Source organism: Podarcis erhardii (assembly GCF_964252035.2).
Source record: "Podarcis erhardii genome assembly, chromosome: 1".
Taxonomy (NCBI): domain Eukaryota; kingdom Metazoa; phylum Chordata; class Lepidosauria; order Squamata; family Lacertidae; genus Podarcis; species Podarcis erhardii.
Window position 1 is genome coordinate 70,554,843 of NC_138497.1, and position 23,414 is coordinate 70,578,256.

General features: G+C 42.5%; 1 protein-coding gene across 5 annotated transcripts in view; it reads left to right on the forward strand.

Annotated features, from left to right (window-relative positions):
* The window catches only part of DENND2B (DENN domain containing 2B), a 142,230-nt gene that overhangs the window by 15,344 nt on the left and 103,472 nt on the right, over positions 1-23,414 (forward strand). Inside the window, exon 2 of one of the 5 annotated variants that reach the window (XM_081840386.1) lies at positions 15,568-15,658. The gene's annotated coding sequence lies outside the window, so the exon portion shown is untranslated. Of the gene's footprint in view, positions 1-15,567; positions 15,659-16,153; positions 16,444-16,587; positions 16,831-23,414 lie in introns of those variants that run through there. The other 4 variants (XM_081840385.1, XM_081840388.1, XM_081840387.1 and 1 more) reach the window with 4 other exon arrangements.

The window sequence follows — 23,414 nt, forward strand, 5'->3', positions numbered from 1 at the left end:
CCATTTATCCAGAAACCTGCTACTCAAAGGGCGAAATCGTTAAGATCCCATTCTGGATTTCATTTGGGACTTGCCACTGTATCCATGATGCAGTTGCAGTCTGTTGGGCTATGACATTGCTGAGAGTTTTGCTGTGAAGGAGCACTTTCAATTTAAGCATGTGAATGATTTCTAGTGACACATCTACCGCCTTGCTGAACTTAAGAGGGTGGGATGGCAAAGGAGGAAAGTAGAAAGGGAAGATGGCTCTTCACTTAACCAGGAACAGAGTTCCCTTGAAAAAACAAACCTTGGACAGACTCTTTTTCTGTTCCCTTCCGTCTTTCTGCTCATTGTATTTTTGAACTGTTGGTGTCAAATTAATTGGTAGCTATCCTGGGAAGTTGAATCCTTGCTTAAGTTTTAACACTTGCTGGATCCAGTAATGAGAAGGATCTTTGCATACAACCTCAACCTCCCCCACTCCCAGCTCATAACAATATAATGGATTTCTGCATGTTACTTTCACTAATATATGCATTGTCATGCACACTTTACCCTTGCCTATGTATTTTTTGTACACACAAATCAGCTGGAGAACTGCACTGCAAAATTTGGAGAAGTGCAAATATTGAAGGGTGACTGTATTTCAGTTCACATGTTATTTTGAAAGTGCAAATTCAGTATGCTTGCCTTTAAATGTGAATTGAATCAAATTTATCCCACAATCCCAATCATTGCATGGAACCCTAATCATGTGATTAATATGTGAAGGGTGCTAAAAACATCTGGTTTGCTAAATACGGACGTGATTGCAGGTTGGGTCCTACACACTACAGAGAAGAACATCACTCTGTGTCAATCAACCAGTCCTATGTTTTACTAGTCTGGGCATGCTGTGTCTCACTGTGCCAATCTTACCCTTGCCACCTTCCTTGCTCTACTCAGTGATGAGTATTTGGATCAAGAGTGGGGAACCCCGTAGGGCCCTCCAGACATGGTTGGATTCAAACTCCCATTAGCTCCAACCAACAAGGCCAACAGTTAGCGATGATGGGAGTTGTAGCCCAGTGACACCGGTAGGGTCATAGGTTTCCTGTCCCTGATTTGGTGGTCATTTCTTTGAGAAAATGTAACTGAAAAAATTGAGTTTTGTTTTAAACCCAAATCTGTGCTCCAAGGGTGCTTTGACATTCACTTAATAAAGTTAACTGGGTTGCCCTCAGCCCCTTTCAAAGGGGAACGGAGTGCCACACTATCTCAGTTAAATGGTTAGCTTCTATGTTGGAATGGGACGCGCTTCCTGTTCACCCCATCTGTTGCTGATTTAGGTTAATTGAAGAAGTTTCAAGCCCTCTTGCCGAGTCCAAAGAGAATTTTCTCCTCCTGGAATTTAACCTCTAGAGAAATCATGAGCCCAGCTCTTTAAAGACTTTAAAATACCATCCTGCTATAAGTGATCCATTCCAACTTTTCCGTGCAACATGGCTCCTTGCTGAAGTTAAATGGACTCTCTTCCCCACCACACTCCATTAATTCATAGTGAATATCCTAAAGGGGAACCCTCAGAGAACGTTCAGGATACCTCACTAACAACAACAACAACAACAACAACAACAACAACAACAACAACTTATTATTTATACCCCGCCCATCTGGCTGGGCCTCCCCAGCCACTCTGGGCGGCTTCCAAAAAAATATTAAAATACTGTAATACATCAAACATTAAAAGCTTCCCTAAACAGGGCTGCCTTCAGATGTCTTCTAAAAGTCTGGTAGTTGTTGTTCTCCTTGACATCTGGTGGGAGGGCATTCCACAGGGAGGGCACCACTACCGAAAAGGCCCTCTGCCTGGTTCCCTGTAACTTTAATCACTTTTAATCACTTAAAAAAATCCTCAAGCAACTTAAACACTGAAAACAGGTATAAAAAAAGAGTAGAAGCAACATAAAATGCAGTGATATGCATAAAAGAGCTAATCCAGCTCAACCTTCATAAAAATATGAAGAGTTAGGCTCCAAAGGCCCGGGTGAATAAAAATATTTTACCTGTTGCCCAGAAACAGATAATGATGGCACCAGGCATGCCTCCTTGGGGAGAGCAGTCTAGAAATGGAGCCACCTCTGAGAAGGCCTGTTTTCATATCACCATCCTCCACACCTCCATTTGAGAGGATGCACAGAAAAGGGCCCCACATGGTGAATGCAGGGTTCTGGTGGCTTCATGTGTGGAGAGGCAGTCCTTGAGATACTGGGATCTTGCGCTGCATAATTGAATTATTGTAAGGTGTAAATACAGCCAGTTTATTTATTCATAAGTATATTCAGAAAGTGTAGACAGTTGTAGGGGCACTACAGAATGCCTCTGGAGAACACTATCTTAACACTAAATTAATGCACAGCTGGTCTAGAAGTGAACAGTGGGATCTTAAAGAAAGTGATTGTGGTTGTCAGCCAGGCACGAGTATGGACAATTCTCTCTGTCCTGAGCCATGCCAAAATCTCAGCATTATCCTATACTTCACTACTCAGAAGTAAGTCCTATTGAGTTCGGTGGTACAGAATGAGAAAGAAATCGAAATCAATAAACGTGCTTACTCCAAAGGACGTGTACCGTATTTTTCGCCCTATAGGACGCACTGGCCCATAGGACGGACCTAGTTTTTTTGGGGGGGAAATCAAGGAAAAAATTTTTATTTCCCCCCCAGGTTTGCGCAGCCATCCCCAAGCTAGTAGAGGGAGACAGAGCGCTCCGTCTCCCTCTTCTGCCTTCACGGACAGCCTCTCTAGCCTCCGTGGGGCAGCGGCTTGCCCCGCTGTCCCCCGAGCTTGAGGGCTGGCGATGGGGAGAAGCAAGCTTGCTTCTCCCCCCCGCCAGCCTCCAGACCAGGTCCGGGAATAGCGGGGTGGTGGCGCTCCGCCTCCCCGCTATCCTGCGAGCTTGTGGGGCTGGCGGGGGGGGGGGGGAGAAGCAAGCTTGCTTCTCCCCCCGCCAGCCTCCAGATCAGGTTGGGGAATAGCGGGGTGGCGGCGCTCCGCCTTCCCGCTATCCTGCGAGCTTGTGAGGCTGGCGGGGGGGGGGGAAGCAAGCTTGCTTCTCCCCCCCGCCAGCCCCCAGATCAGGTCGGGGAATAGCGGGGAGGCGGTACCTCCCGCCGGGCTTGCAAGGCTTGCGGATAGCTTCCTGAAGCCTGGAGAGCGAGAGGGGTCTGTACTCACCGACCCCTCTCGCTCTCCAGGCTTCACTGAAAGCCTGCATTCGCCCCATAGGACGCACACACATTTCCCCTTCAATTTTGGAGGGGAAAAAGTGTGTCCTATAGGGTGAAAAATACGGTAGTTAATATAAGTGACTTGGGATTTTTTAAAGCTGAAAGTCTGATTCTGTTTGAATGTTATAGGGAGCTCATTGTGCTACTGGTTTATCATAAGTCACCATCAAATTGTATTGACAAGTCAGTCACATGCTTGTTGGCTCTTAAGGCCTTCTTAAGAATGTTATGCATGCAGAAAGCGGGAATGTTGTACTCCATGAACAGATTGTTTTCAGATCCTGATGAAAGCTTACGTCTCAAAGTTGGCATGACAGATCTGTTTCACTAATGACTGCTCTTCCAACACTAACTGTGGCTGCTGATGGAGACCAGAACTGGAATCCAGTTATGGGAGAGTGTTGTGACCTGAGCAGCAAAGAATTAGAGGCCAGAGAGGAGGAGTGCTAAGGTCCATTGAACCCTCATTACGTACTCTATAGCAATTGGGGAAGTTGTTAAGGCTACAGTTTCCAGTAGTCTGCACTGCTCATGCCAAGAGTGCTCAATCATGTTTAGAATTGCTTTGGCACAAATAATGTGCAGACCACTGCAAAGTTCTCTCAGTGCAAATGAGCACAAAATTCATTGCAGGCAAGTGTAATTAAGGGAGGAAACAATCAAAGGAAACTATGTGTTCAAGAAGGAATGTATTCATAGTTGTGTGTGCGTGCACTGCATCTGCCTTTTGCGAATTCTTAGTACAGTTACAATGAGTAGAAGAAATAGATCGCATCTCAAAAGGAGCTTCTTGTCGGGTGCTCTTATTCATGGCAGGACTGTAGCTCAAGAGTTATGATCTTGGGAGATCCTGTCATGTACAGAGGGATCCATAGCCATGTACTGCTTTGCTGACCTTTTCGACTGTAATCAGCATGTGTCTCACAGTTTCCTGTGGCATGCAGAGTAGTTTAATATAATCCCTGTCGTAGTCTATATAATAGGTGCCATTACTGTGATCCTGTTTTTAAAGAGTACATGATTGATTTACTGTATTCCTCCCCGCTCCACTTCATGGGAAAATGTGAAAATGTTGAAGGTGACTTCTGCCTATTCATGTGAGCTGAGCTGAGGCCTTCTGAGAGGGAGTGAGACTGCCAACAAGCCATTCTGTAAATAAACAAGTGTCTTGGGATGTCCCCCCCAAGGTCTGAGGTTGGGTGTCTTGCAGACACTTGGCAGCAGGAACAAAACCATCAAGAGTTGGATTGTTTGTCGCTGAACTGATTTCAATAACAGATGAGAATTTCCGAGCAGGAAGAATTGCACATGCCTTATGGGATTTGTCTGGGAGGGGGAGGGAAGTACATTTTATGGAAGGGAGAAGGAATTTTTATTTCATTCTGAATGTAGCGGTTGGGGCCTACAGACTTGCTCTTCAACAATTGCTGAACAAACACCACAGAGGTAGAATCAAATTAAAACAGCAACTCAGGGCTCCATTATGGACATTGATATTACACCGTAGCATGACTTGCAGTATAAGACCATGCTTGCTTCTCCTGGAAGTGACTCCACGCTTTTCCATGGCAATCCAATTGCTGTGTGTTCACTAGTGTTTCCCACATGAAAGGAAACGTGGATATCATCCATGTTTTTAAATATCCCATTCTCACATGCCTCACAATTCTGGATTAATCAGGAGTCTGCAACATGTGAACACAAAATGTGAACACAGGTGTTTATGGATGTGTGACTGAGTTCCACACTTGACAAGCCTGTTGTCTGAAACTCTGGGCTTTCTATGTGAAGTTGCCTCCACTTTACTGAAGGCAACTGGAAAACCATAATTATTGTCATGTACCATCCATTTTAATGTGTTGCTGTTGGCCTTTTTAATCCTTTAATGAATGCAGTGAACATGAAAATAAATAACACACTAATATTGGACAAAAGTATAAAATTGATATTATTACACATTGGCTTCTGTCGTTATTTGTGAAACTTTGTCCACTGGTGAGACTCTTCTTGCTCTTTTCAAATGATACTGTGCAGAGCAGGAAGGACCAGTTTTGTCCTCTGATATTGCTATAAAACCAGGGCTTTTTCCCCAGCTGGAACTCCCCAGAGCTCAGTTCCAGTATCTCTCAGGTGGGCGCCATTGCCATTATAAGAGAACAAGGGAGGCGTTCATAGTGAGTTCTGGCTCCTCTTTTTCTAGAAAAATAGCACTGTATAAAACTAATACAGTGGTACCTCAGGTTACATACACTTCAGGTTACATACGCTTCAGGTTACATACGCTTCAGGTTACAGACTCTGCTAACCCAGAAATAGTACCTCGGGTTAAGAACTTTGCTTCAGGATGAGAACAGAAATCGCGTGGCGGCAGCAGGAGGCCCCATTAGCTAAAGTGGTGCTTCAGGTTAAGAACAGTTTCAGGTTAAAAATGGACCTCTGGAACGAATTAAGTACATAACCCGAGGTACCACTGTACAGTTTTAAACATTTCGCCTTGGCTTCTCAGACATTTTTCTATGACTGGATCTTAGCAATGCTATGCTGAACATCTTAGGGCAAAGTCACATGTGCTTGTCTACCACTTGATAACTGTAGTAAGTGATGATACTGAATTTCCATATCCCCACCCATAATTTTAAAGGTGTGCTTTTGAATTAAATCACTTCACTCGTTCAGCTGCCAGCGATTTAAGTCCCATTCCCATGTTACTTGCATGAAGGGGGCATCGCACAATTACAACAGTACATGCTGTACTCTTAGCATGCTGTCTTGGCCCTGGCCCTTTGGTAATATGCAGAAGTCTATTGAATTGTTAATGTGAAAGCTCCCATGAGATTGGGCTGCTTGTGTGTAGACTTCTGTGCTACAGAGGACTATGCTAGCACATGAACATCTAGAGCTGACCCTGATGCTGGAGGTGGAGCCAGGCAACATAATGGGGGGAGGGGGCTGGGACTAGCTGGGTAGTCCTTCTCTTCTGTGAACAAGTGAAGGGAAGTCAAGTGTAGAGTAATCAAGTGTTGTACACACACATGTGAATCAGTGCTGACCTCAGGGCAAAAGCCCCATTGTCATACCTGAGGAAAGGTTGGAGAAATGTATCGTATATTTCTGACGCTTTGAAACTGCATTTCTTGGAATCATTGTCGTTGCATTGAATTTGGATGTCTGAGTGATTTTTTGGGAACCGAATTTCCTTTGACTGCATCATGAAAGTAAAATCTCCTTTAAATATGCAGGAGAAAATAAACCGCAGGCACACTGCATTTTTGGAACAGCCTAGATGGAAGATCTCCTCTTGAGATACATTCCTGACTAGAGCTTAGATTTGCTAATGGCTCAAAGGGTTTGTATGTTTCGGAGTGCTATAAACTAGGGGAAGTTTCTTTAACTACGGTATTTTGCTTAATAATATAAAGAAAAAATAATAATTTAAACATTTTAATCGACCACCCAATCCTTTACAAAGATCTTGAATTTGTGTTAATGGATTAAAATATAGCTTGTGTTAATGGGTGGTAGATACACACACACACAAGTGTGCATGCAAACTATTTTAGCAGGAACAGATGATTTAGAAAGCAGATATAAATCTTCAGGGAATGGGCAGACCTTTACAAACAACTTAATTCTGCCACATTTTTCAGTGACTAGACTTACAACCCATGAGTCATCTGCTTTGTGCTCCAGATTGAACACTTTGTTGTTAACAGATGCATTGTGCTTCATAGTGCATGTACTATTACTCATTAAAGCACATCATTCATTAAGCAGATAGAAGTAAAATGGATGCATTCGGTATAGTTGTGAATGTGTTGAGAGAGTGAGGACAACTCTTTCCATGTGATAGAAATGATCCCGAGATACATGATATCGGATTAGTTTTTGTGTATGTCTGAAGCTTAAAAATTCTTAAAACTTGAGTGGCTGGGGGCTCATGGCAGCTGGAACATAGAATCCTAGAATTGTAGAGTTGGAAGGAACTCTGAGGATCATCTAGTCCAACCGCCTGCAATGTAGGACTATGTAGCTGTTCCATAGAGGGATCGCACTTGAAACCTTTACGTTATCAACACCATGCTCTAACCAGCTGAGCTATCCATGCTCACTGAAAGGATACCAGTCATGCAAAAATGTATATAACCTCTTAGCTATCTTCCATTATACTTTTTAAATTATTTCATTCACCTGATGAAATGAGTTGCTGCAAAATAAAGTTTATGCCATAATAAACTGCTTGGGGTTGAATAACACACAGTGTGTGGTCACTTGATGATATGACTGGAGACTGGTGCATATATTTGAGAAAACCTACATTTTTGAAGATTTTTTCAGTTACGAAAGCACAATCAACATTTCATTAACAGGGAAGTATTGATGTATATCATTCCCCAACCTAGCAGCTTGAAAGCATGTCAAAGGGCAAATAGATAAATAGGTACCACTCCGACAGGAAGGTGAATGGCGTTTCGGTGCACTGCTCTGGTTCGCCAGAGTCATGCTGGCCACATGACCTGGAAGCTGTCTGCGGATAAACGCCAGCTCCCTCGGCCTATAGAGTGAGATGAGCGCCACAACCCCAGAGTCGTCCGCGACCAGACCTAACGATCAGGGGTCCCTTTACCTTTATGGTATATATCATTCCTCTTGGCTAGATCCCACACTGTTCCATTAGTGTTTAAATAAAATAATAATCTGGTTTCCATGTCATTTCACATATCTGTGCTACACATTCCTGGGAGGTGGTAGTTCTAATGTGGCAATTTCTCATGTGCTGTGTCTTTTCCATGTGATGCAAATATTAAAATGTGTTAACTAGAGTTACATGGATGGATTATTGTAATAACCTACAGTTTCACAGGAGTATATATTTAAAGTAGATAAACAAATTAGCAAATTAAATGAATTTGGATATGCAGAAGATATTAAAAAAAACGATAACTTTAAGGAACCGCAGAAAGAGGGGGAAGGAAGTCAAGTTTGGAAATGTTAAAATTATTGTAAAATTAAGGAAATGTGTAAATCTGAAAAGTCTGGGATTCTGCCAGAGGGAATCTCGAGTATGCCACACGAGCAACATATAAACTGGGTCTCTGTGAAATGTAGATGATCTGCTTCCACTGCAATAGCTTGTGTCTGAAGCAATTTCTGATGACATGAAAGCCCCATTTGATATAATGGCTGTTTCCCACCATTCGGTTTCCAAAGCATATTTGTGTCATTTTTGCTACCACAACAAAAGGGTACAGCAACTACTCTTCTCAATGGCAGCTTTACTTGTGCTCTTGTCTGGAAAAGTCAAGTGATGCCTGAAATTAGCACATGGTCCATCTATTTCTCATGTGACTCCATCCTTTGATAATTATATATTTAAATCACTTGCAACTGGCCTGTTGCTGTTTCCACTCCCCAGGATGGCTTACACTGAGGCAATAAAATCAATGATACCTCAAAGCACAATGTAAAACAATTTGTAACAATCAAAGGAGTAGAGCAATAGAAGTCCTTAACATTTTAGCAGAGCTTAAAACGGGGTTAAGATAGTTAAAAAGCTCAAGTGAATAAAAGGAATCACAAGGAAGTGTCCATAGATGAGGTGCTGCAACTGAAAAGGCCTTTACTCTGGTCACCACCCATCTAACCTGTGAAGATAATGGCATATGGGAAGGGTTTCTGTGAGTTGAGGCAATTATTCAGCAGCCTGGATCCCAAGCTGTGTAGGGCTTTAATGGTTTAGACTGGCACAATGAATTGTGCATAGAAATGGATTGGCACTTAATGTGTCTATTTGGTTAGTTCTTAGCTAACCACACTTGTCTGGGAATTCCAGTGAAATTGCTATGACTCGCATACATGCAAATAGGTGACATCCAAAAATGTCTACTCACTTGCTTCAGGTTTCTCTACTCCCCCATGTGCCCCCCCATATTTTTATGGAAGGTCTCCCAACTCTCTGTGTTAAGTTGTGGGTGAACATATCAGACGACACAGCGATTCTTCAAACAGCTCCTGTTTATTCACAGGCCAGAACAGAACAGAACTGAAGGGTTCAGCCAGCCTGCTTATATAGAGCTCCACTACAACACAACAGTAACAACTTTCTGTAACTATGCAATCACTGAAAGTCACTTTCAATTCCTTATTTGCATATGTGGACCTGAGTGAAAACTACTACAGTATCCCCCTGCTGGCCCAGGGTGAGAACTTCAGTACATAACACTCTGGATCAGATTTTGGGGATGTGCAGTGAGCTGCAGGGAGAGAAGAGGAAGCAGAAGCCCTGCTGCCTGAAAGGACACCTGCTTATGCTACACTGGATCTCACCCAATGTGTGTAGTATTGGAATGACAGGACCTGATTCCTGATTTTTCAAATATTAAAAATAACATCTTTTCCTCAATTTGATATTGTTTTGCATCCAGTAGTTACAAACTTATGAAAGCTACATACAACAGTGTGCCACATATCATGTTCAAGCAGCCACTGTCAATCTTTTGGGCAGGTGCATTAGGTGACTCATTTCAAGGTATGAGAAACTGCCGCGTATGCAAGTTCTCAAATGCAGCCATTCTCTTCTCCTTGTGTTTTGGTGCTTTAGTCTTGTGTTTTGGTGTTTTAGTGGACAATAGGGCGGGACTGCAGGGCTTACTCTATGCTTTATAGGAACCCATGAGTTCCTTCCACTCTTGTCCGTGAACCACACACTAATCCCTACTACCTGTGCAACATGCATAGTATGCATGATATAGCTTGGGCACTGATTTTTTTCCCTTCATTTTAGCCTCGTAAATATCTACTCCAGCCTTCCCCAACCTAGTGCCTTTTAGATATTTTGGAATACAACTCCCATCAGTGCCAGATAGCACAGCACAAAACATTTGTAGGGAAGCAGTTTGGGGAAGACCTATCTATTCACTATATATCCTTTATAATGATTGATTGATTGATTGATTGATTGATTGATTTGAGTAGTTCTGCTATGCTATTTTCAGTGCCTTTTAAGATCAAGATGTCAGAGCCACAACTCACTGTGAATATCTCCCATTCAGGCTCCATTTCAATGAGCTTTGCACAGGAGAATGTCGTGATGGATTGATTTCCAAATGCTTCATCCACAGTGCTTTGGCAAAATTCATCCTTGTTCCTAAAATGGTTTTACCAAATTAACGATGTCTTGGTTTAATAGCATTACTCATCCACACTGCTAGCAAGCTTGTAATCCTATGTGTGCTTTCCTGGGAGTAAGTGCCTTTGAAAGTAATGGGACATATATACATAGATTTGTACTGCACAGTATTTTAGGTGAATGTTTAACCATTTGGATTAATAGTTAATAGCTGTGATTAAAGATTGTTGGATACTTCTTGTGCAAAATACTTTGCTACTCTTAGAGAGAGAGAGAGAGAAATTTCAATGATGTGCATACACAGACAACAGACAATGCATAGTTTACAGTGCGTGCTCTACCGTTTCAAGCTCAGACTTCATTGTATTTAAGCAGACTTGATCTGAATGTACTTTGTGAGGTGAGTGGCCTTAACACCTCTCAACTTTTCTATGGGCAAATGTCTGCCCGAACAGGATTTGTCTGAGATTTCTGGCACATCTAGCTCTTGGCCATCTCTAAAGTACCACAACAGTAGACTAAATTGTGCCAGGTTACCGGTAATCGTTAAATCCCTGGTTGTAAGCTCTAAGCAGGAAGTGAAGGGATGGAGAATAAAAAAATGAAACACAACACAATACTAATTAGATGTAGAACTGCATGAATAAATGTTGTTTTGAATTTGCTTGCAGTTCTGCACAAAGTTGGGCTAATTTTTAGTTAACCTTTAGCACAATCACCTATCCCTGCTACTCACTAAGCTTCTTTGCTCTATGATGTTCCAGAAAACAACAGAAGGAGAAAATGTGCATTTTCTTCCTTTTCAGACTCCAGCTCAGCCTTCACAACCTGGTACCCTCTAGATATCTTGGTCTACAACCCCCATCAGCCCCAGCCATATGCTGCTGGAGCTAGGGGGAGCAGAGCCATGCTGAAGGAGCTGGAGGGCACCAGGTTGGTGGTGAAGGTTGCTATAGCTATTGAGTATATGGGGAGACAGCAACATCAATTACTTTAATCCTTAATATAATGGATAAACCCTTTTTCTGGAGGCAGCATTTTCTCTATTGGTCCTAGACTGAACTAGCACCGGATGTTCACTCCAAAATTTCCCACAGTGGCAGCCTAAAGTTGTTCAAGCAGCTGCAACGTTTCTATTAATAAGTCACGATTATATCCAAGAGGCACAACAGTAGCAAATATACTTTGCCTCCTTCCTTCATCTCAAACTTTGTTGTAGAAAAGACCCCAATCTAGAACATCAGTTTTCTCATAAAAATCATGCCCTGCTTGGCTGCCATTGGCTGAAGGTGCTGTTTGCAGTAAACAGTACTTCTGGGGTTGAACAAGCCAGGAGTGAGTTGTTTTCAGCAGAAAACCCAACTGAGATTATTGGGACCATGTCAGGGATGCATGGCTCCTTTTTTCTCCAAACTAAAAATGGCCAGATTAAGCACACTTGTTTAAATACATGGCTTATTTCATGTGCAGTTTGGGCCTTAAAACCATCTCTAGTTTTAGTGCTTCCATAGTCTCATTAACCTATTGCCATGGGGATTCCTATTTCACTTGGGAATTGTAATTCTTATTGCATATTTGAAGGGAAACTTTTGTTTGAATTCATGGTTGCAGAGTTATTTATGTCAGATCCCTGCAGTTCACAATAACATACATGACTACGCAGCTCGAGGCTTTTGCAAAATAAAAGAATCTTAAGAACTTGAGATACCCTGCAGAAAAGAGATGGTTGTTCAGAGAAAAAGCGGCCTGACATTTTCCTTTTACTGCCTGCTGCCTAATGAGCTTTTGAGGATAATGATCTGCTCAGTCACCACAGGTTGTGTAAAGTTCCTAGCTCACATTTAGAACATTTAGAACATAATATCAAAAGGGGCCGCAAAAAAATGCCATAGGTCTGCATTGCATTTTCAGTTCAAAGTGACTGCAGTGCTACCATGTAAGATCATCCTGTATAAATAAACAGGGTGATATCTTATTGGACGTCCAACCTGGCAGCCTGTACCATTTCCACGATGTATCTGGAGGAGACAATCATGGGAAATAGTCTATTTTGAAAAGCAATTTCTCAATGCAAAAGCTTTTGCTTATTTGTGAGAGAGGCAAGCACTAATTGGTATCTGTCACCTGTCTGGAATGCATTCCTACAACCTACTACAGTGGTACCTTGGGTTACAGAAGCTTCAGGTTACAGACGCTTCAGGTTACAGACTCCGCTAACCCAGAAATAGTACCTCAGGTTAAGAACTTTACCTCAGGATGAGAACAGAAAACGTGCGGCGGCAGCGGGAGGCCCCATTAGCGAAAGTGGTACCTCAGGTTAAGAACAGTTTCAGGTTAAGAACGGACCTCCAGAACGAATTAAGTTCTCAACCTGAGGTACCACTGTACACTTAAATATCTCTCTTACTCCTAATCCGCTACCGTTCAGTCCACTGTTCTTTCTCTGCATCAGGCTCCACTAATGTGGTTCCCTCCAGATATTCTGGACTACCTCTCCCAGCCAACCTGGCTAATGCTCAGGGATGATGGGTGCTGTAGTCTAACAACATTAGTAAGCCCAAAGGTTTAGCACTCCTGTTCTAAGCATTGCCTTCCCATGTCCTGCTGTTTGATGCTCACAAGCAGATTGATGTGGTGGCCAGGATCAGCATGGCAGTTCCTTTTCTTGGAGGGGACTGGAGTGTACATGTCTGTGCCAGATGGTTATTTAATTTCTATGCTGCTTAATATATTATTATTATTATTATTATTATTATTATTATTATTATTATTATTTTATTTATATCCCTCCCTCAGAGCGGGCTCAGAGCGGCTAACAACAATAAAAGTAACACAAAATTAAGCAACAATTGTCAACTTAAATAAAACATCACAAAAATACAGAGTTACACATTAAAATGTTACGTTAACACACAGTTATTAATACATAAAAATCAATATATTTCACCTGGCTCCTGGGAGATTGCGGCCCCGAAAGATGCACACTTTTTGGGGTTGTGCTCTCGCGCGAGTGATGTGACTCATGGTGGAGCGCAGCCCTAAAAGACGCACACCCCGGTTTTTATTTGGAGGGTGTTGGAGGATATGTTCCTGCTTCCAGGCTTCTCATGGGCATCAGGGTGGACACTGTGAGTGCTGGATTAAATGGGCCTTTGGCCCAATCCTGCTGGCATCTTTTTATGTTCTTGGAATAATCTCATTCCCTGGCCAGCACTTGTGATCCTGATGCAATCCTTTGGCTGTGACTTGCCTGGCTTTAGAAGTGTATTGAGGTTTGGGTTATGCTATGTGTTAAGTTGTGGTTTGACATAGTAGACGACACAGCGATTTCTCCAAGTAGCTCCTTATTTCGTAAGCTGGAATAGAACTGACTGCAAACAGCTCAGCCGGCCTGCTTTTATAGGCAGCCGGCTGTCAACATTGTAACAACAACAGCCCAGAGTTCCCGCCTAAAATAACTGACGCGGACCTGAGGGAAAACTATCTACAGACCTGAGTGAAAACTATATACAGTATCCCCCTGCTGGCCCAGGGTGAAACTTCACTACATAACACCATGCTACGTTATTAATGGAAGTATTTGAAAATCCAGATTTCTGAGCAATATATGAAGAAGCAATGTTTTAGTTTCATTTGTCGTGTTACGCCATGAGATTAAGTTCTGAGCCACAGAAACACAGTCAGGTGCCTTATAGAGAGTCAGACCATTGGTTCATCTACCTTAATATTGTCTATTCTGACTGGCAGTGGCACTCCAGGGCGTCATTCTCAGTCTTACCTGGAGATGACAGGGAGTGAATCTGGGACTTTATGCAAGCAAAGCAGATTCTCTACTCCTGAGTCAAACCCTCTCCCTAAATTAGATTGCAGTCTTTCCCTAGAAAAGATGCAGATTAAATAGAAACTGATAAGAAAGGTTCTATGGAAGTTGTAATATTCTGCATTTTAAAAAACATGCTGGGTAGTGTATGAAAGCTGTGGACTTCTGTAAGAATAGATATTTTTAAAGGACTTGGTTTCCCACTAGGGGGAGTGTTGCATATGTTGCTCACATAGGCGAAACGGGAACTGTTCAGATTTTCTGAGACTTTATATGGAGCTTTTAAAATCTTCACTGACTGTCTTCAATTAACTTTCCAAAGAAGGAAGTCTCCAAGGCCCTATCTTGAAGTTTAAAAGGCTTGGGCTTGCTTTTGCTCCCATTTAAATTCCTGTCAAAGTTCTCATTGAGTTCAATGAGATTTAAAAAGGGTCCTTTTTGTTTCCATAGCAATAAGCTTGAAAAGAGAAACAATATTATTTTCTTCCAAGTATTTTATCCAGCGTTGCCATGGTGCCAACTGCTAGACATTAAAGTGGGCATCACTTTAAAATGTTTTGAAATGGGAAAAAGTTTACATAGGAAATTATTTTATAGTCTACAAAGCATCAACCAGTCTTTTTTATGTTAAGTTAGTTCTCACACAGAACTGTGATAAAGGTAAATGAATTTAGATTTGTGGCTGATGTAGAAAATAATCTTGTGGATTCTGGCATTCGTCACACTTACGTATTCATAATTAGAATTTTCTATTTAATCTCCGTAACTTTGAAACTGGCATTATTATTATTTTTTAAAAATCTGCTCATTTTATTCATTTTTAAGCACTGAAGCATACAGTTGCACAATTTGCATCTGATTTTATGTGTGTTGTGTTCTTCTCTGTTGTGAATTTAGTTGTGCAGTACAAATTTATTTAAATTTCATTATTAATAATAACATTGTGCCAAGCAAACAGCAAACAGTAAGCAAGATGAAAAGACTCCATACTTTTAAAGCACATTTAAAGCACAAACAGTAAGAAAGATGGAAAGGTTGGAAAAAATAGGAGATTCACTCAGAAGCTGTAGCAAAAAGTATCAAAAAGAACTTGCGCTTGTTTCTAAAGAACTATTTCCCAGTGGCAAAAGACATCAGCTTTCTGCCTTGTCATGCATACCCAAGTCACACTAATTTTGTTGACAACATAACCAGGTACTGGCAAGGCGAATAGATGGTTAACTTGTGTGGAATGTGGGTAGCATTTCTACCGCAATGAGTGGTATGCCCTGGAAGCAAGGAAACTTTTGGGAGAAATGGCAATCTCTCCTTCTCATTTCACAATCCTCTTTCGTTCCTAACTCACATCTGTATTTTTCTTCTTAACTACAGAAGGATGAAAGACTACAGGATGCCCTGCTTGGCGACAATGAATGCCTACAAAAATTAAGTATTTTCACAAAGTGCTGGGTTGAGCAACAAGGTAAGCCATTTAGCTGCCAGAAGAGTGATTTTCCAGCTCTGTAATCCTTGCTATTGTATTTCAGTTTGATCTTGGAGATGGAGATATCAAATCTGTAATGTCAAATGACACCCCCCCCACTTTTCCCTCTCCCCCCCCCCCCCACCTCAGGCAGTGGCAGGCTTCTGTGGGTTTGTTTTTTTTAATTGTTGCAGAAAGATTTTGCAACCCAACCTGTCTGTGCAACCCTTAGCTGAGTGGAAAGTACCTTAAACTCGACGTCACTGACTTGCAAAGGCATTATCTTTTTTGAAGCAGCAATAATCAATTTGGAGCGTCTGGGGGTTGGCTTGGTGAGAGCAACGGTGGCGGTTGAGGAGGAGGGGCAAAATGCTCGAGGGGTAGGGGGAAAAAACCTGGATGAAAAGGCATGCTGTTTCATGGATGTCTTCCAGAATTGTGACACTCTGTGTGTGTGTGTGTGTGTGTGTGTGTGTGTGTGTGTGTGTGAAGGGAGGGAGAGCGAGCGAGCGTGTGTGTGTGAGAGAGAGAGAGAGAGAGAAAGGGTGAGAATGATCACCATGACAACTGACCCAGCCAGTCTGTGTACTCTCCCTGCAATCATTTTGGCCGAGATCTGTGCTGTGAAAGGTCATGAGAAGGAGCTGTGGGAAGCACAGCAGGTATTAGACTCTGAACGTCGCTCGTTCGTCCAGTGCCTCAGCTAATAGGGCAAAGCTTTTTTTCTGGTCTGGGAAATACAAAAATCGAGAATGGCGTGGAAGGGGAAGTGCTGCAAGTGTCAGGTAATGAAAACTTTCCCCTCTTTTTTTTGTCTCTGCCTCTTTCTCTTTCTTTCCCTCCCTCCCTCTCTTTTAATTTTCCTTTTCGTTTCTGGAGCTGCATGTCAGCGTATGTTTGGAATCCCATTCTCCGAGGAGTGATGTCATACCCTAGCAGTTGAGTTTTGTTAAGCAAAGAGGGAGGAAATGGTGAATTTCACCCACCGCCCGCCCTGAAGAATAGATCTTTTTGCCTGTGAAAAGTTGTTGAATCTTGTACTAGGATTACTACTTTCTCTCTGTGTGAAGTATTCCAACATGAGAGAGAGAGAGACTTTCAGGAAAGTTTCTCGAGACCCGCAAATGGCAGTCGGGTCCACATCCACTGCAATGATGGTGATTACATTGAAGGTAATTCTTTTATTTTGCTGTTTGGGTTCTTGGCTTCTGAGTGGCTGCTTAATTTTTCCTGGTGATGGATCTGCCTACATGCACTTAAATAAAGAAATAGATAGGGCAAAAGAAATCAAGCCTGTGCTTGGGATTTAAACAATTAAAAGGAAGGAAAGTTGCCTTAAGACTGCGGCTGCTTTACTAGCGAGTTCACTTCTCTAGCAGTGTGAGATTCAGCAGCACCACTCAACTTAGGAGAGGCATTTTTTAAAATATCAACTTGTTGCAGGAGAAGTTGCATTGTATGCATGTTGCAGATATAGGGTTTTAAATAAAGGTGGTTAAATAGAAACAATGGTTAAACATTGTTAAGGAAACTATGCTGTTTTAAATGTGCATTCCAGAAAAATCAAGTAAAGTTTCTTTATTATTTATCAAACCTGCTCTGGTCTTTTTAATGAGGGCACTTCCTTTGAATTCTTGGTTATTTCTGGGCTCCGTGCATTTAAAACACCTTTTATGGTAAATTCCAGCTGGGTGCAGATGTAGACAGAGGCAAAAACAAAACAAAATCCACAACCCTCACCCCCAAAACATTTCATTTTAGATGTGCAAGTAAAGGCTTAAATGAAAGGCCTCAAACTGTGCTTTATAACTGGTGCCTTTGGTGGAAAATAGGTAATATTTTAATGCCTGTCTAATAAAATCAAGTGTTGTGAAAACTCAGCTAATACATGACCAAAATATACTGGAATGATGATGAGAATCAGAGTTTTACTATTCATTCTAGGGAGTTCAGCTAAGGTCAGGATCCCAGTGTTCGGCTTCTAGACAGTGTATAAAAATGACCACTAGAAGGGCCTTAGCTAGTTACAGAACATCTGCAGAAGATTCTTGTCTGAAACCTTGGAGAGAGACACTGTCTGTGTAGACAGCACTGAGCTAGATGGACCAACGGTCTGAATCAGTATAATATACTTTCTTGTGTTCCTCTGACCTATTCCCCGGATTTCTTCTCTTCTGCAATTTCTCTTGGGAAGTATGAACTTTCTGCCAGTGAAACACTGAAAGGGTTGGATCCCTGGTCTACTAAGCCCTTCCCCTTTTATATTTGCAGAGGTGGGTCATTGAAAATATCAAGTTAATCCAAATGTAATACATTCAGCAGTCAACATCCAGCAGGATAGGTAGAAACATGCTGGTTTCAGGCTCCAAATGTTCCATATACAGAATATGGGGACAGGGTGAATTTTTGATAACTGAAGCTCTGATAATATGGAATTTGGGTGGGTTAGTCAGGGTATAGGACAGCATTGCTGGAGGTCAACTGATAAATCCTGTTCACAGATTTTAGGGTCTGCTCACTAGGATGTCTTCTATGGATCTCAGGCCTTTGTTAGCCACAGTTGCAGTTTTTGACTGGGAGACTAGGTCACAAGCTTTCAGCTTTCTTCCCGAGTTTCTCAAACAGAGTGTCTTTTGTGTTCCATTACACAATGAAAGACACTTCTGATTGGCTTCAGTGCGCCTGCTAGCATGGTTCAGACATGCTGCTGATGGCTTGTTTCCTCTTTGTGCTGGGTATGACTACAAGAAAGAAAACATGGACAGAGTGAAAATAACAAAGATACTGCAGAAGAAGGATAGTATTTGTCTCCCGTTTTTTCCTTTTTTTAATTACAGCTCCTCCCTGCATGCTTTAAAACATCTTTCAGAAAAGTTAAGAACAAAACCTCAGGTTTCCTTATCGGATCAGTCCAGAGTTAAATTCAGGAGACAGGAACAAAGTGTTACCATATGTAATTGCACTGTAATATTTACACAGTAGTTTATCATTGCCTAGGGTAAGGCTGTGTCCTGTTGCACTACATTTAGTTATTTTCTCCTCAAAGATAAATAGCTTCTTTTTCTCTTCAAAAATATAAAATCAGAGCTTTAATTAACTGATACTGCAGGTTTTGATGTCAGTGTTTGGGAGTTGTAGGCTGCATGACAAGGAAGAACAAGGAAATAAAAGTTTTCCTCATAAGGTGGAAATGCTCCACAATCACTTCCTTTTAAGTCTAATCCTGAAAATGTATAGATTTAGCACCAGACTCAAACTCCTATCAATGCTTGTGACATTTTACCCCCAGGAGGGTTTCCTTACAGTGAGGAAGCATTGTTAAAAGTGGCTGGTCATAATCTTTTGACTGCCCAAATTGAAAACCCAACTACTCCTGCCTCTTTCCTTGTCCTGATCCTTCAGCTCTTTAGTAGTGATGGGGATGCAGCCTTCCAGATACTGCTGCTTACATATTGTTCTCATATGACAGCATTTTGGAAGTGTCAGCCCGGGGTGCTTGTTTTTGGGGGGCAGGGGATCATGAGTGATGTATATACGCTTAATGTGTACATGCATATTGTATGACGACACAAGATTTCAACACAACCCTTATCTTCCCTGCTGGCATTTACAGTGCTGACTATAGATGACAAAATTATTATTGTTGGCCCCTGTCTGTTTCAAGAGACAGTGTGCCTCCGGGGGTGAAGTAGAGGTAGATTTAGGGGTACAGGATTTTGGTCACACTGGGTGCGGAGGCTTGGGGGCACCACGGGGGTTGTGGCAACTATGGCGTAGAATGGAAGTTGAGAGGCAGAGGGATGCCTAACTTTGGCATCACGCAGAGTGCTGCTGAAACTTGAGACCCAAGTTCTGCCACTGGGTGAAGTCAAACCACTGTGTTACCAGCATCGAAGTGACCTCCCCAGGGCACAAGCCCAGGCAGATGTCCATAGGACAAGACCGCTCCCCTCTTGGCCTTCCTGATGTGGTCTAAAGGAAAGCAGAGCATTACGTTTGACACCAGCTGGGCTGTAGGAGTTGCTTGAAGGAGGTGTAAAATTATGGGGTAGCATGTTTTGGATAGCTTTCCTAATTTAGACTGTGTAGTTGGGGTGTCTGACATCTTTTCATTAAAGTTCTGTTACCATACAGGAATTTTTTTACTGTATTAAACTAGAATAAGCATGGAAGATGGAAATCAATCAATCAATAAACAAAGGCCACCAATGTAGACAGGATGCTGGTGGAGCAGGCTGGAACTGCTAAGAAAATTGGTTTTCGTTGGACTCCACAGGTGCACTGCCATTTACTCATAAAGGGGCCAATTGACACCCATACTAAGGTTTCATTGGTTGATGATCCAATGCAGAATTAGCCTTACTTTGAAAATCTACTTGAAAAACCTGTAAGCTAATGTCCACAGTGCAACAAACTGCATTAGATGCAAGGATGCAGTTATTTGTGTCTGCTTTTGAGTCATCCAAATTTGTTTTACGAAATGCTTTCCCTCAGTTTTTGGCATGATTCACCTCCCTTACTCCTAGTCTGTGTTTGTTATGTGTAGTTTGTATAATCACAGAATGTATGATTGTAGTCCATGGATTAGCCTCTTAAAGATGTTTAGGTATAGAAAATCCTTCCTCAGTGCAGTGGTTTGGACTAGACATCCTATCTATTTATGTGATTTTCTGTTTGAGGGAATAGTATTTCCTGCATTGGATTTATTGAAGTTCCCACAGCTTATCTAGGAAAATAGCACGAAGCAGAATTTTAATATTTCTTCAATATAATTTCCATATGCCCATTTAAAGTGAGCTCATACTAAATGCAGTTTACATCTGTATGTATAACCTTACCAGTGGGAAATCGAAACCACTACTAAATCATAATATTTTTACAGCCACATCAAAAATAAAAATGTACCTGTTAGGTAATGTACAGACACCCACTTTGTAAATAAAAGTAAAATGTGAGTAGATCCAGGCCTTGTACTATAGATTCACTGTCTAGGAATTAAATAGCATTTGACTCAAGGGCAGTGAGTCACATCACTGTCTCATTTTTATATACAAAACAAGTAATTTGGCAATTAAAATGAAATGTTGCAACTTAACGGGTAGAATTTCCCCCTATTTTTCGTATGGTGGTGGTGCATGTACAGTGGAACTTCGGGTTACGTACCGTCCTCCTTATGCTTCGGGTAATGAGCTCCGCTAACCCGGAAGTAGATGCTCCTGGTTGTGAACTTTGCCCCGGGATGTGAGCAGAAGTCGTGCGCCGACAGCGCGGTGGCAGCGGGAGGCCCCGTTAGCGAAAGTGCGCCTCAGGTTAAGAATGGGTTCGGGTTAAGAATGGACCTCTGAAATGAATTAAGTTTGTAACCGGAGGTACCACTGTATGTATCACTAGTATTTAAGAACAGAGACTATAATTCCAAGCATGCTTGCTTAGAAGTAAGTTCCACAGAGATAAGTTCGACTTACTCTTGAGTAACTATTGTTGGATTGGATTGTATGCTGGAGAACGAAGGTTCAAGTAGAGGTTTGCTGGCTGTTTCTGAGGAGCAAGTAAAAGGAGCGCTGGCCTTCACCTTGCCTACTGTGACTAACTTTGCCAGGAGTGGGAAGCTATTTTTATCTCAAGGGCCACTTTTCCTCATGATCAACCTCCTGGGAACCAGAGGTGGGCGGAGCCAAAGGCAAAAGTGGGAAAACAATAGATGCACCTTTGTGCAGTGAGCTACATTCCTGCTACATTCCAGTCATATAAAACACAGAGCTTTCCACACACACTCCATCGCTCCATCCACAGTTCGGGGACAGATTCCAGCCAGGCAAAAGCATAGGAGTAGGACTGGGGACTGATGTAGCTTGGAAGGGAAGCCTGTATTGGGCAGAGAGCCCTGCGTTTGGATGGCATCTGGCCCCTAGGCTTCAGGTTCCTCACCTTCAAGCCAACAAGAGTACATTAAGCAGGGGGTTACCCAAAGTTCTTTCCTCCCCTTATTGTTTAAAAGGCCATGTTCAATGGCAGAATTGTTGCACTCTTTGGGTTGGGTAAACAAAGCAGTAGAACATTTGTAGGTGCCTCCTGGTCCAGACTGAAGCTATAGGAACATGCGTAGTGTCAAGAGCAAACCAGGGCTCATGTAACAAGTCCGTCCTAGTGGGAGAATGGGTACTTTGAAATTAAGGTGTATGGGAGAGAGTGTAAAGGAGACTTCTCTTTGTCAGCAACCCTGGTCAGCCACCACCTTTCCATACATGAGGAGCAGTATTAGCAGGAATCCCTTGGCTCTCTGTAGCTTTTGCCTTGTTCCTTTGGTGAACTTGTGACACCGTTTGCTGTTGTGATAGAAAGCAGGCTTTTGGCACAGGCACCGAACAGAGCCAGGCCTGGCATTTTTCTCACACATTTGCTACAAATTAGTTCTCCTGCATAGATTTTTAACATTTTAATATTTCCTTAAAATGAAAAAAATGAAGGATTTAAATTAAAGGCAAATCCTAGTGCACTGGAAACTGGAGTGCTAGTAAGTTTGGCTGTCACTAGGTATGGAGCATGCCAGCAGGTTGTAAAATGTCCTATTTAATGAGTATTATAAATGAATGTCGGCTGTGGCCGTGGTTGTCACCCAGGTAGTTGTAAGAGAACTTGGTTGGTGGTGGCACCGGCGAGGCGTTTGGCAGTTTTGCAACAGGTCAGCTTGGGTAGTAATTTGCACAAAGAGATTTTGCTTAACAGAAAAAGCCACTGTTGTCCTCTCACAGCATCAAGAATGCAGCTTACACCCCCGTCTCCCCCAAGTCCCTAAAACAGATATTTACAAGGGTGATCTTGGGCACATTTGTGGATGAGGGAGCTTTGTGGAGGGTGCTGCACCAACTTTCAAGAAAAAGGGAAGCCTGCAGATTTGGACTACTTGTCTTGTGGTGTGCTTTGGAGCTTAGTTGCTCTGAACTTGAGCTTTTAATAATAATAATAAAAATAAATTTTATTTATATCCCGCCCTCCCCAGCCGAAGCCGGGCTCAGGGCGGCTAACAACAATCAACAATCAAACAATCAGATATTCACACATTCTAAAAATATTACATTATAAAAATCAATTAAAATCAAATTAATGGCAACTAATTAAGCAAGATTCTAAGCAGGTTGCCAGAGGAGGGAGTCAGGCTGCGCCCTGACTAAAGGCCTGGTGGAACAACTCGGTCTTGCAGGCCCTGCGGAAGGATGTCAGGTCCCGCAGGGCCCTAGTCTCTTGTGACAGAGCGTTCCACCAGATTGGAGCCGCAGCCGAGAAGGCCCTGGCTCTAGTTGAGGCCAGCCTAACCTCTCTGAGGCCTGGGACCTTGAGGATGTTATTATTTGCAGACCGTAGGTTTCTCTGTGGGGCATACCAGGAGAGGCGGTCCCGTAGGTACGAGGGTCCTAGGCCGTATAGGGCTTTAAAGGTTAAAACCAGCACCTTAAACCTGATCCTGTACTCCACCGGGAGCCAGTGCAGCTGGTATAGTACCGGTTGAATGTGATCTCGCAGCGAAAACCCCATAAGGAGTCTCGCCGAGGCATTCTGCACCCGCTGGAGTTTCTGGGTCAGTCTCAAGGGCAGCCCCACGTAGAGCGAGTTACAATAATCCAGTCTGGAGGTGACCGTCGCATGGATCACAGTGGCTAGGTCAGGGCGAGAGAGATAAGGGGCCAACTGCTTAGCTTGGCGGAGATGAAAAAATGCCGCCTTTGTTATAGCTGTAATCTGCGCCTCCATAGAGAGG